Source organism: Ostrea edulis, chromosome 2 (assembly GCF_947568905.1).
Source record: "Ostrea edulis chromosome 2, xbOstEdul1.1, whole genome shotgun sequence".
NCBI classification, from domain to species: Eukaryota; Metazoa; Mollusca; class Bivalvia; order Ostreida; family Ostreidae; genus Ostrea; species Ostrea edulis.
The window spans coordinates 64019037-64033797 of record NC_079165.1 but is presented as its reverse complement, the minus strand read 5'-3'; the positions used below and the strand labels follow the sequence as shown (position 1 = coordinate 64033797).

Here is a 14761-nt window from a genome sequence, read left to right as displayed (position 1 = left end):
CCCTTTGCTTGACAGACATCAAACTTGGTACACTAGTACATCTTCAGGAGTTGATGACCCCTATTGATTTTTAGGTCACATGGTCAATCCACTCTTGACATAGGAAGATATTGTGTGCTCAATATTTTGAATTGATGATACTACTCTCAATTATATTTGTGTGTGTGTATAACCCTTTTCAATTTTGCACCATGGGGGGCATATGTGTTTTACAAACATCTCTTGTTTTTCTTTTTCTTTCTTTGTGAAATGCACCTGTGACAGCTAGTAGCTTGGCCTAGGGCATAGTTGTCAACAATGTAACATATTATAATTGGTCTAATCCAAAAATAAATAATGATTGCACTGTTTATTTTAGAAAAACAGCGCCAATTACAGATGTATAAAGGAATAACATTACTGAACAGTTTGTAGACAGTGACCCCTATGAACATTATTTACTCGCAATATTGCTGATTTCATACTTGCTTTCCTCGCTATATTTGGGTATTTACATTGAGCTATTTGTATGCACTGGTGGCGATAAGATATAAAACTCAGGAAATTTGTCAACTTCGATTTAAATGTTGCCCATGGTGAATAAATTAGGCCCCTAAAATCTGAGTTTTTAGTAATACCTCATAGTACTTTCACAATCTGAAGGGCGCATGTGACGTCACTGTACCACGTGGCTACCTCAGAGCTGCCAACCCTCACGATTTTGGCGTAAGGCTTACGATTTTAGGGCCGAAAATATGACTTACGATTTCACTGTACATCTTTCGATTTTCGCTTATTTGACATTTTGAAATTTTTAGAGCTGTCCGTCATTGGTTTTTACTTTTATAATAAGCAAGCTATAGTCGTTACTACGTTTGTTTGCATAGTCTATATCTATATAGAGTCTAGATCATTTTAATGCTTTAAAATAAACAATATGGCAGCTGCTACTGAATGTAAAGCATGTGTTGATGGAAATAACAACAATACTCCCCCAAAGAAGAAAGCCTAATGGAGCTAGAAATTCAAAGAACAATATGCAAGTACACTGTAATCATCTACCGTATTTTGCCGAATATAATACACACTTTTTTTAGAGAATATTTTTGTGTAGAAAGGGGTGCGTATTATATACCACAATAGGTTTTTGACCTTTTTTTCCAGATGAAACTCGGCGATTAAGTAGTGTAATATTTCACTCAAAGACCAAGGCTTCGGATACTGTACGCCGCGCCTTTTCACGTTCACCTATTTATTAAGTAGAAAATTCGACCTCAAGAAAATTACTACAGAAACGTAAAATTACAGAAAATGTGATATATATACTTACAATATCTAAATAATTCAATTATCATGAAACAAACAGCCAATCAAATTGCATTGGATCTGACTATTCATTACATCGCATGCCGCCATTATTGAAAGCATGTGTACACAATAATGCCTTGACACGTGCTAAAATTGTTGGAAAATAATTTTGTCACTTGCTAAAAGTTTGTTTACTGTAAGTTTTATGAATAGGCCTAATTTTTAATGAAATACTTATTTGAATCTTTGAAATAACTATTCTTGCGTAAAAGCGTGTGTTTTACGAAGCCATTGTTGTGTACACTGCTTTTGTTAGATACCCCCTCCGGGTAAAGAAATACCTAACAATTTTTTTTCCCACACATTTTAATAGTCATCGTAGTTAACGAGGAGTTGATAATTTGCATCTTTGTACCTACCATGGTGTGTTGATTACAGTAAAATAAGCGATAGTTTAATTGTTTCATTTTATTTTTATAACATCGGCTATTTGATTGATTTTAAGTTTCAACAAAGGAAATATCGAGTCAGTTAAGACTTTAATGCTACAAAATCTCGTGCTTTGCTGAAATGAACAGGCTTGTCCGGGTTGATATTTCCCTGAAGATTCTCATTGAAGATTACCGCGATGTAGACCTCATCTCAAAAAGTTTGCAAATTATTGTGCGTTGTTTAGAATTCATTATTTCTGCAAAAATATTAAGTGAAAATTAACACCAAGTATAAAATAAAGATTACCGCTTGGTCAAAATTTTTGCTGCGTATTATACACCCGAAGTGCGTTTTTTCACCAACTTTTAGGCTCAAAGTGGGGGGTGCGTATTAAACACCACTGCGTATTATATTCGGCAAAATACGGTATTCGTTTCAAAGTCAGAAAGGGGGAGTTTGTATACGTGTACAATCTGTTTGACAAATCTTCAACATTTCTCACGGCAGCGAAAATGACATAAAAAAAACTTGCCAGAATAACTGATTCAGTAACTAAAATTATATATATAATATATAAAAACTTGCCAGAATAACTGACACAGTAACTGTAAAATTATGCAATATACTAATGTAACTATTTTTTACCCAAGTTTTAGAAAGTAAAATCAATAAAAGATGTATTTGATCTTTTGCAGTAAAATTGTAAAATGTATAACAATTAGTATGTCTAAATTCATTAAATTTGGAATTGAAATGTGCCTAAAATTGCTCAGGTTACATGTTTATTCATAAAAAAATCTCCAGCGGCAGGGGGTCTAGGCAGCCCCCTGACCCCCACCTTACTATTTTCCATTTTATAATGTTGGCAGCTCTGCTACCTGCCTAATTAACTAGACTTTTGAAATCAGGGCTTAGATTTAAGTCTGTATTGTGGTTAATTTATCGCAAAATTTCGGTGAACGAACTATTAGAATTAATTACTATAAGCATATAAAGAAGACAAAATGCATATAATTTTGTATACTTTGAAAACATGAGATGTGCGTCCTTTAATTCAATTCAATTCAATTCTTTATTGGCACTAAAGCACATTATATAAGAATGTGTTGTTAGCCATACATAGATACACATATATATTGATACATTACAAAATATCAAACTGTTGAAAACTTATTTCTAACATTAAAACAGTCTCTGATGTATAGACAGGTTTGTTTTGTAGATACAAGGTTATGTGGATTTAGTAAACAAAATAAGGTATTAATATCTAGTAGTTTAAAGACCTAATTATAAACCTAATTATAAATTTCTCTTTTTTTCCCCTGGTCTAGTCTCTACTCAAATAGTAGTTGATTTCCTATCCTGGTTCCCCAATTTTCCCTTTTACCATAACCTACATACATAATGAACTTTGAATAATTTTGTGGTACAGTAATTTTTGCAAGCGGTAGGGGACTATGTATTGCCATGCAATACTCTCAGAATTCTTGTTTAAATCTAAAGAGTGCAGAATGTACTTCTAGATTCTGGATTTTATACTGTTGATTGGCGTGAAATATGCATGTATGTGCATGCACATGCATGTATATGTACATGTAGTAAATTTTTAGTGTTTAAAATGTCAGGCATGTGAGAGTGTACCTATGTATGATTGATTCTTGTTGTGATGTTGTAGAGCTTCATTGCTTTTAAATTTTTCGACTCTGGGTAGAAGTGAGAAAATTACCATTTTAAGGAAAATGACAATTAAATTTTGTATGTACCCGTAATGTTGGTTTCATCTGAGTTTTGTTTCATTAATATCGCATGATGAAAATGCTTGGTGCGTATGGTAGATCAAAGCAGTAGTACGCCTTAATATTACGATATCATGATTTTGTTCTTCCAATATTGGCCTGGATAATTATAGAATCAGAAATATAAATTCTGGCAGATGGAATTTTGGTCAAAGAATGTTGTCAACTGACATGATAAAGATGAAATTCTTAAATTAACACTCGACGATGAAGATAGTTTTAACAGACCACTGAATCCGTGAATTGTGACAGACGGAATGACCGGCCCCTTTAAGAAGTAAAAGTGTGATGAAATATTATTTATAGTTACATATAGTGCTTCATTTTCTGTTTTAGTGCATGCAGTACACTGTTTTGTATATTTATTTGTAGTGCTAATATGCAATTATGTACAATGTAAGCATATAGGCAAATACACTGCACATGTATATTTCAATTTTAGAGCTTTGAAATGCATGTAAATGGTTTTTTTTCCTTTTAATGCATGGAAATGTTGACATTATCCAGGGATTTTTTACCCCTTGAATTCAGGGGCCAGGGCCTTCAAGTTTGGGAAAAACAGAGATATTTGATTGAAATTGGGAAATTTGTTTCATACAGATAAATAAGAAAAATAAGCAAAAAAATTAACCATTTGATTTTTTATTATCAATGTGGCTGGCTTAAGCATGCTTTAATTTCTGGTCTTTGGCAGAGAAAAAACTGTCAATTATTTTGCAACAGAGTCGCACTAAGGTTGGATGGCCCCTCATGGCATATTTTCATCAAAGCATCCATTATATGGAATTTTTAGGCATCATTTTGGGAAAAACACCTGGTTTTCAGCATTGGGAATGGGGCCAAATTTTGGCCCTCTACAGACCCTAAAAAAATCCCTGTTATCGTAATTTATTTACTAATGCAAATGGTTAAATCCAATGAAAGAATGTATTTAATTCACTACGCATCAATAAAGTAAGTGGTTACTTATTATGTAAATTTAAGATAGAAAATATGTAATTCAGTTATCCGGACGCTTCAATAATCCGGACGATTTTGCTGGGAACCAAAGTGTCCGGATTAACGAGGCTCCACTGTAGTACAATGTCCTTAGCTATTTAAAGTAGATCTTTCATATCTTGTATTTGTATTTCTTATGGCAAGACCTTTCCTTTCATGTCATGATTTTTGACCTTGTGACCTTGAACTTGGAGTTTGACCTACTTTTAAGAAAACATGACATATTAAATATATTTGGAACTATGTTAGATAGGGCTTCATATTTAGGGTCTTCCGTCTCCAACGGAAGACCCTTCTATTATTCTGTTGTTGATTTTTCACTTCTTTTATTATTATTAATATTTTTCTCTTTACACATTTTGTGCAGACGATTTCTCAGAGATGGCTGGATGGATTTCTTTGAAAATTTTAGGGATGATGTATCATGATCTAAACCTGATACATATTTTTTTATTTTTGAAAATTCACTTCCGGTCGAAAGTTATCCCCCTTTTATCGATTTTTAGATGATCATTTTGTGTGGCCAAAATCTCAAAAACGATAAAAGCTAGAGTGCTAAAATTTTCAGTGATGTTAGACGACATGTTGTAGTTGTGCACCTGGATTTTCAAAATTTCCGGAAGTGCCTAGTATGGAAGCTCAGTAGGGGTCGAAAATGGAGTTTAAAAAAGTGCCCAATTTTTTTCCACGTTTTAAATCAGAATTTTTAACTCGTAAATATTTTGCTTAGACATATATAACAAAAGTTGTACAGTTTATTGAGATCTTTCGTGCCATATCAAGAAATGGGCCCATGGGCCTCATGGCTCGCCTGAACCATTGAATTTCTGTTACAATGATTAACTTTTTTCTCACGAAACTTTTGATAAGACATGTAGAATAAAAGTTGTTCAGTTTTGCAAGATCTATCTAATGATATCAAAAAATAGACCTCTGGGCGTCATGGCTCGCCTGAACAGTCGGATTTGTATCATAATTAATAACATTAATAACTTTTTTCTCGGGAAACTTTTGACAAGACATGTAGAAAAAAAGTTGTTCAGTTTCGCAAGCGTTAACTAACGATGTTAAGAAATTGGCCTGCGGGTCTCATGGCTCACCTGAACAGTTGGGTTATCGTTGCAATCTATGATATTTTTGTCAAGAAACTTTTGATAAGACATCTAGAACAGAAGTTGTTCAGTTTTGCAAGATCTTTTGAACAACATCATGTAAAAGGCGAACAGGCCTCATGGCTCACCTGAACAGTTTGATTAGTGTCACAATCAATAACTTTTTTCTGGAGAAACTTTTGATAAGACATGTAGAACAAAAGTTGTTCAGTTTTGCAAGATCTTTCAAACGATATCAAGAAAAAGGCCCATGGGCCTTATGACTCTCCTTAACAGTCTGATAAATGTTGCAATCAATAACTTTTCTCAAGAAAATTTTGATAGGACATGTAGAACAAAATTTGTTCAGTTTTGCGAGATATATCTAGAATGATATATTAAAAAAAAAGGCCTCCGGGCGACATGACTCGCCTGATCAGTCGATTTTGTATTGCAGTAAATAATATTATTAACTTTTTTCTCGAAAAAGGCTGACCCCTTTCATTAATGGTCGAGAGGGGCAGAGAGTCTTTAATTTATAACACTTAAATGATCAATATTTGTAAAACATTACCGAAGATAAGTTGTACGTCTATACATTATTTTTGTATCATTATTTATGAACGAAAATCTCGGTCAAATTCTTATCTCATCACATCTAAAATTGGACGGAAGACCCACTCATTGCTCGCAACGAGATCGCATCTAGTTTGTATATATATTCTTTATGGCAAGACCTTGTACACAATGGTGTTTGATCTTTTGACATTGGAGTTTGACCTACAGTCAAAACTGCCATAGCAACCCACTGTATTAAGCAACTCACTGTCGTATGTGACCATAAAAAGTCCCCCCCAAGAAGTTGCTCTATATATTGTACCTGTATTAAACGACCACCTGTCTTGATGTGACCAATGACCATGATTTTTAAAACCTTTTCGTGTAGTTTCACGAAATTTTACCTTTATTTAACGACTGTACATTTTTCCATTACAACGCGATTAATACTTTTGATTTTGGTTGAGCCGACTATTCTGGGAATTATCGCCCCTACACTTTCGTTTTCAAATGCACGACTATTCTGGGAATTATCGCCCCTAACACTTTCGTTTTATAACGCATAGTTTGGCGGTGATCTTGTTTAGTTGGCCCTCTGAATTAATTTCCAGAATAATGACCAGAACTAGTGGCTCACTTCGAGATGTCCCGAATATTTGACACGTCCGAGTTCAAGACAGTTGCCTGCATTAGTTCAAAGCTTAAAAGATTTGCTGTGCATTTACAATGGATATGTTGATTTATTTAATGTTTCTCAAATTGAATAACATATTCCCAGCATGTATTGTACAAAAGGAGACACAACACTTCATCATTTGCTTTCTTACCACAAGTATTGCATTTTTTAGTTACACTGTACAAGTAGGCTATACATGATTGATTGATTAAATATTGTTTAACGTCCCTGTCGAGAATATTTCACTCATATGGAGACGTCACCAGAGCTGGTGAAGGGCTGCAAAATTTCAGCCTATGCTCGGCGCTTATGGCCTTTGAGCAGGGAGGGATCTTTATCATGCCACACCTGGTGTGACACGGGACCTCGGTTTTTGCAGTCTCATCTGAAGGTCCTTCATTTAGTCGCCTTCTACAACAGGCAAGAGGTACTGAGGACCTATTCTAATCCGAATCCCCACGGGACGGCTATACATAAATACTCTTTACAACAAAGTGTTTATAAGTTTTAGAAAATTTACATGCAGTTCGTAAATGAGATTTAAATCTCATGTAAATGTGTAATATGAAATGCATGTTTATCATTTTTAAACAGATTAAATGTAATTTTTGATGAATAATAAATCATGATACAACACATTGTTTTCTAGATTTTTAACTACAGTGTATTATTAATTTTATTTTACAACTATTAAAACCGTACTTGATATTCTTAATGATAAATTCCAAATAGATGTAGTAATTTTCTCCATTGTACAAATTATTTGCGAAATTTTATCCATTAACTGCGGAAATAGGCAACCTGTATTAAGAGACCGCCTGTCATATGTGACCTTTTTTCCATTCTTCATTGGACAGTCTCTTAATACAGGTTTGACTGTACTTTAAAAAAAAAATCCCTGACCTATTCAATATCTTCTGAACTATTCAAGGTAATTAAGGCTTGCAGACCTTGATGTATTTGTGACCTTGACTTGGAAGTTGTCTACTTTTAATAAGAAAAAATCTTACCTACCAGGGTATTTAATATCTCCTGAAATATTTAAGATAAAGCTTTCATATTCTATATATATAGATTTCATATGGCAAGGTCTTTCATATCATACCATGATATTGTGACCTTGGTCTTATCCAGAACAGCAAGATCAAGTTAGTCATATTGGTGTTGAGGCATCCAGTATCATGTGAATTCATTTTCAGTTATGTTGTGATCTGGCCTTTGGGGCTACAGGGTTCGAAATTAACTTTTTCAAGCACTAGTCCGTTCGGACTAGTCACTATTGATGTTCACTAGTCCGCAAAGCATTTCACTAGTCCGTCCAGTATATCAAAAAATGATCTTCATTTTAATCAAACTAAACACATCACAGTTGCAAACAGTTCAATTTCTGACACCTATAGAAGAAAAAGAGACCACCATATTGAGTTAATCCTTTGATAAACGTCCATAAGTGCGTTCGAGATCGACGTTCCTGTTGTTTTGGTATTCAGACCTTAGAGTCACAGGAGTTCGAAATTTTATCAATAAAGTCAATAAAATTCACTCGATTGACCAAGTCATGAGCTATAGTGTTATGAACTACTGTGTTAGAGTCGCGAATGACGAGAACATGTGCATACAAACGTGCATGTTCTCGGACCACACTACTTGCAATTCTTGCACCTAGAACACGTTCTCGTGATGTGTACTCGGCGTTCGGAATCGGCAGGAATTTGACAATGTGTGCTCGTTCGAAGAACGGCGGTCTCAAACGCACTCCATGTGTTTGGAAGATCAGACTGTCATAGTCATGCAAACACCTGACCATGCAGGTAATCAACCATAAGTTCAAACATCTAAGAGACTCAGACAAATCTTGCTAAAATCTTTACCAATTCAAAATTGATTTCCGGATTTTCACTAGTCCGTACGGACTAGTGCTATAGAGAGTTCACTAGTCCGACATGTTTTCTACTAGTCTCGGACTTACGGACATGAGTTAATTTCGAACCCTGGGCTATGTTTGGGAAGCAATATGAGGTCAAATTTTTTTATAAGAATAAAGATTGATAAAAGAAATCTTTAAAAAATCACAACACATGAACAATGACAGGGCCAAGATGACCTAAGTGAACAATGTGGCCCATGGGCCTCTTATTAATTTCATCTCACTATTTCAGATAGCACACAAACACATGGTAGTAATTAATACTTTAATACTCTCTTTACAAGTGTGTTGGTAGGGAATGATAGAGTTAAGACTTGTACTCTTATATTGAATTTATCCTTGTTTATACTCAGAAGACAGCATGTAATTATTCACAAATATTTTTCATGGGGAAAGAATGCATTTAAATGACATTGAGTGACTAGCTTGGTCCATAAAATTAATAACTTAAAATATTGTTGAAATTTTCTAATTTTGCGATTTTGCAGCAAGAAATTTTTTTCAGTAGTAGTATGCAATGATAACTTTGACATATATTCAGAATCAAACTTACTTGACTTAAATGCAAGTATATATGATAGTGACAAGAAAGGTCTTCATGGTCCAAGGAAAGTACTGAGAAAAGGTCATATAAATGAACAACAAGTTGAGTACATGTACATGAATAACTTATCAAGAAATTTTTTTGGAACCACACTCCTCATGTTTTCTTTCAAGTTGTCAGGTAATTTTACTATAATTCCAGTTTGTGTAGTTACAATTTTAGTTCATATTTAAATTCAGAAACCAAGAAAGGGACTACTAGATGAGGAGAGTGAATGAGGTTCATCAATTGATGTTGATCCTGAAGCCATTAAAGAAATAAGCAGTGAGCTTCATTTTACCTGTAAGCCTAAAAGTAAGCTATTTGTTTAACAATTTCATTTGTTTCATTTTAATTAGCTTGCCTGAGCTAGCTTTTTTAATCGCTCATTGTCTATATAGATCATTCTGTCTGTTGTCCATTGAGAGGTTAATCTGTAATCTTTGCACATTCTCAACTTCTCCAAAACCACTGGGTCAATTTCTACCAAACTTGGTAGAGAGCATCCTTGACTGAAGAAGCTTCAATATTTATGCCCTCCTTTGAAAAAGAGGGAGCATATTGTTTTACACCTGTCTGTCTGTCGGTCGGTCTGTAGACCATGTGTTGTCCGCTCAATATCTTGAGAACCATTCACTTGATGATAAAGATATTTCATATGTGGGTTAGTTATGAGTAGAAGAGGATCCCTATTGTTTTTCAGGTCAAAGGTCAAGGGTCAATCTACTCTGGACATAGGAATATAATGTCCGCTCAATATCTTGAGAACCCTTTGCTTGAAAGACATCAAACTTGGCACACTGGTACATCCTAAGGAGTAGATGACCCCTATTGATTTTGAGGTCATATGGTCAAAGGTCAAGGGTCAAAATGGGCATAGGAATATACTGACCATTCAATGTCTAGAGAACCCTTTGCTTGACAGACATCAAACTTGGTACGCCAGTACATCTTCAGAAGAAGATGACCCCCATTGATTTTGAGGTCACATGGTCAAAGGCCAAGGGTCAAACTGAACATAGGAATATACTGTCCGTTCAATATCTTGAGAATCCTTTGCTTGACAAATATCAAACTTGATACACTGGTACATCTTCAAGAGAAGATGACCCCTATTGATTTTGAGGTCACATGGTCAAAGGTCAAGGGTCAAACTTGACATGGGAATATACTGTCTGCTCAGTATCTTGAGAACCCTTTTCTTGACAGACATCAAACTTGGTACACTGATACGACTTCAGGAGAAGACTACCACTATTGATTTTGAGGTCACATGGTCAAAGGTCAAGGGTTAAACTGTACATAGGAATATACTGTCCGCTCAATATCTTGAGAACCCTTTGCTTGACAGACATCAAACTTGGAACACTGGTACATCTTCAGGAGAAGATGACTACTAATTATTTTAAGGTCACATGGTCAAAAGTCACGGGTCAAATTGGACATAGGAATATACTGTCCGTTCAATATCTTGAGAACCCTTTGCTTGACAGACATCAAACTTGGTACACTGGTACATCTTCAGGAGTTGATGACCCCTATTGATTTTTAGGTCACATGGTCAATCCACTCTTGACATAGGAAGATATTGTGTGCTCAATATTTTGAATTGATGATACTACTCTCAATTAAATGATGTGTGTGTGTATAATCCTTTTCAATTTTGCACCATGGGGGGCATATGTGTTTTACAAAGATCTCTTGTTTATTTTATTTTTCAAAGGAAGGGTCATACCCCCTTTTAAGTGGATATAGTCAAAAATAAGTAAAAACGAGGTAAATCTTCTCAAGAATCGCTGGACTAGAAAACATGAAACTTACATGAAACCTTCCTGATGTAGCATCGATTCAAAGTTGTTCAAGTGATGACCCCAGGGCCACAATAGGGGAACAAGTTTTACTTTCAAATATATACTTATAAAAATACACCAGGGTTTGATATAGATGAAAAGTGGAGGATATGTACAAAGATATCTATTTACTTTAGTTAGTCAGAAAATGGAGTTTTAGTAGAAAGTAATCTGGGAAAAAATTTAAAACCCCTGCTGGATTCGAAATAGCTGCAGAACTGTAGCTCTCTGAAAAATTATTTTGACAGAATAGAGAGCTACAGATCCACCCCTTAGAAAAATCTTCGATTTACGGTGCACAAAAAGCTGTGCATGGTTGAGGCCTTATATAGTTGTATTCTTGTGTTGCTGTCTCATAAATTTAGTAGTAAAAAAAATCTTAACATATTTTCCTACTATACTTGTGTCCAAACATACCTTCAAATATTCATTAAAGCCCCATACGACCCGAAAACTCCCAGCTTCAAATGATTTCATTTGTTGACGTAGCCATGTTAGGTAGCCAGTCAGTTCGAATCCCAGTTCATTTCCATACTTGCACAATAATGTCTAGATGTGAACTAATATCCCCACAAATATTTTAGCTAAATATTTTAGATAGTATATCATCCTAGTTCCTTTAAATAATGATTATTCAAATAGCTAAACTCACGGCAATGCGGCTGTCATTAGTCTGATCCGATCTCCATCCCTGTCACATGGCCACACGAGTGTTAAGAACTTCTGTAGCATTTTCATTAATCAAGAGCTTATTTTACCTTTAGAAAAACTATATTTTTCAATTTCTATAAATTATTCGTTTTGATAATAAATGAAGAACGAATATATAACTTAAAACGAATTTTATGAATATATACCAACACAACAGGGTTCAAATTGACCCGGCTACCTCACATGGCTACGTCAACAAACGAAATCATTTGAAGCAGGGAGTTTTCTGGTCGTATGGGGCTTTAAAGGTCATAGGAGACGGTTTTTAACAATACCTTTTCTCTCCATAATTATCAACTTTATTTCATAGCCTCCTCATAAAAATGCCTTTTTAAGATTAATAACGATATGAACTCTAAGAAATTGAGATGCAAAGTTAGTTGGAATAGAAAATCGTTACCCGATTATCGTTCCTGATTTCCTGAATTTGTGACGTCATAAGAGACCACACTCAGATTTGTGAATCAAAACAGAAGCACACCCATAAACAATTTATTTGCAACTGGGGGAGTTTTTGAATGGGGAACCATAGTTTGTTATACAAGGATATCACTTTGAACTCATAATTAATGCAAATACCAGCCACATCGACGATTTTTCATCGGAGGACGAACAAGAAGATCGATCAAGGTCCTATTTATTACGAATAGGTTGAAATAATACTGACTGGTTAATGATAAATGTATGATAGTTTCAGAGTACATTCTCTGATGACAATAAGAGAAATATAGATAGTTATTACTTGCGCTATTTCTAACCCTTGCAGACACGGTGATGCAGGTTTTTTTCCAGGGGGGGTGGGGGTTGTTGTTGTTGTCAAATTGAAGGCTGACTGACAAAAAAGGTGGGCACCCCTCATCCCCCTTTGGTTTTATGTGTCCAAGTCCCACCCTGACTTGGATATATTTTATAGCCAGATCAGAATTTCCTTTGCACACATCGTGAGCGCCGTATTTTGAATTTATTGATTTTTACAAGTATTGTGTGCAGCTATTTTAGTTTAGCAGGTAAATATAATAATATTAAATATAAATGGCTTTAACATTCTTTTACAATTTTACAACATTCTTTTGTGTATAGCGACATAAAAATAACGGAGCAAATCAAAGATCTTATTTTAATCAGATTGGCTATAAGGGCTCTTTCTTGCGTATAATGGTTGAAACTGCATGGAAGCCAGAGGAAGAACAAATTCTTCGTCTGGACCAGTTATTGAAGTATTTGTCGAAAAATCCGAATGTCCTGACTGTTTTTGTAGGCCATGAGTTATGGACAAGTCAAACAGACAACTTTAGGTAGCCAAAGAATTCAGGTGTGCGGTCCAGAAAAACTAATTCAAACAGAATAAAACTTTCTAAACAGTTTTGGAATATGTTGAGTCATTGTGGGGTGTGGGACGATGATTGGTTCATAAGCTGTACATAGCCAGAAAATCTCCACAGTACGCAGGAACCCCGGTTGGAAACTGTATGTTTGCAGTCATACATCGTCGGATACTGGGTATCCGACGAAGGCAGTCAAACGGATATGTGAAAACTTAGAAAAAAGAATAATCTGCCTAATTTATCAATGGCCAAAGTTCTCATTTACACAAAATAAATTTATCGAGCTTTAATTTTATGTGTTGATTCATTAGATTTAATTATCAACGTTTTGATTAACCTGCACGTCAAGAAAAATGACTACCATGAATTTACAAAAACGTACAGGTAATGCAGGTAACACAGAAAACATCCTGTGTATTTGGGAAGGTATATACAAGCTAGCAGGGTTCCCTTGGGATTGGGGCTTCACACCTGCCTAAAATTAGTCCCGCCCTGAGGAAAACTGACCGGTTGTTCAAAATCCTTGGCCTTTAATTAACGTTATTTTTTGTTTTAAATTTTGACCCCAATAAGGAAACCAACGTGCAAATTAGTGCTTCGTTTGAAGAAGAAGAAAAATCATCCCCCAACTGTTGCATGACTGTAAAAATTGGTTTATTTCACCTAATATAAAAACTTGTAATTTCAATATCGCTCCACCATTTGCTTTGAACATATTTTTTCAAACAGAAAAGAGTGGGGGGGGGGGGGGGGGGGTCTGATAATGCAACTTTCAACATATAAAGTTAGACCTATTCATCTTCAATTTATTTACATGTACTTATATATTCAGAGAAAAAGATTCTGATCAGAAGAGCTTCATATGACTATTTCATTTCTAAACAAATCAGATCATGTTTATACTAAATTATGAATATCTGCACTACCATCATCAGTCAACGTTTTGCAGGATTTTCTCATCTTAGCCGTGCTTGCAGTTGGTCTGTAGTCGAAAATAGTTACAACTGCATCTGGTCGAAGATTTAATTTCATAAACCCATTAGTTTTTGCCAAAGTAGAGTATATACAATAATGAAACTGATCCTCATCAACCCCCGTAATCACGTAAAATGATTGTCAAACAACCTCCAGTTCTGTGTTCTCTGTGTAGATTTCACACGTACCAGATCTTTCTAAACGTAGGATCATTTAGACAAAAGTATATATAGAAATACCTGACTTGCTACATTATAGTTGAATGTAATCACATTGAACATTTTGACGGCTAAACCCGCAGTTGTTAGTATAAACAAATACACATTTGCGTCAGGCTGGTCTCTTTTGACGTCATCAAAAAAGGGAGATAAGTCACCTTACTATTTTGATACTTCACACCACAGCAGTATTTGACGGTCTGTAGCGCCGGTTACCTTACGATTTTTTGTGAATGACATATTTACATATGTTAAGTAATTAAAGAAGAATTTAACACATTTTTGTGCAAAACAATTTTTTTTTTGAAAATCGTCTCCTATGACCTTTAATGA

At 35.0% G+C, this 14761-nt stretch overlaps 1 long non-coding RNA gene across 10 annotated transcripts in view; it reads left to right on the top strand.

Moving 5' to 3' along the window:
• The window catches only part of LOC130052261 (uncharacterized), a 72246-nt gene that overhangs the window by 35543 nt on the left and 21942 nt on the right, over positions 1 to 14761 (top strand). For all 10 annotated transcript variants that reach the window (XR_008800626.1, XR_008800622.1, XR_008800621.1 and 7 more), the window contains one exon: positions 9550 to 9664. This is a non-coding gene — a long non-coding RNA (uncharacterized LOC130052261). The remainder of the gene's footprint in view (positions 1 to 9549; positions 9665 to 14761) is intronic.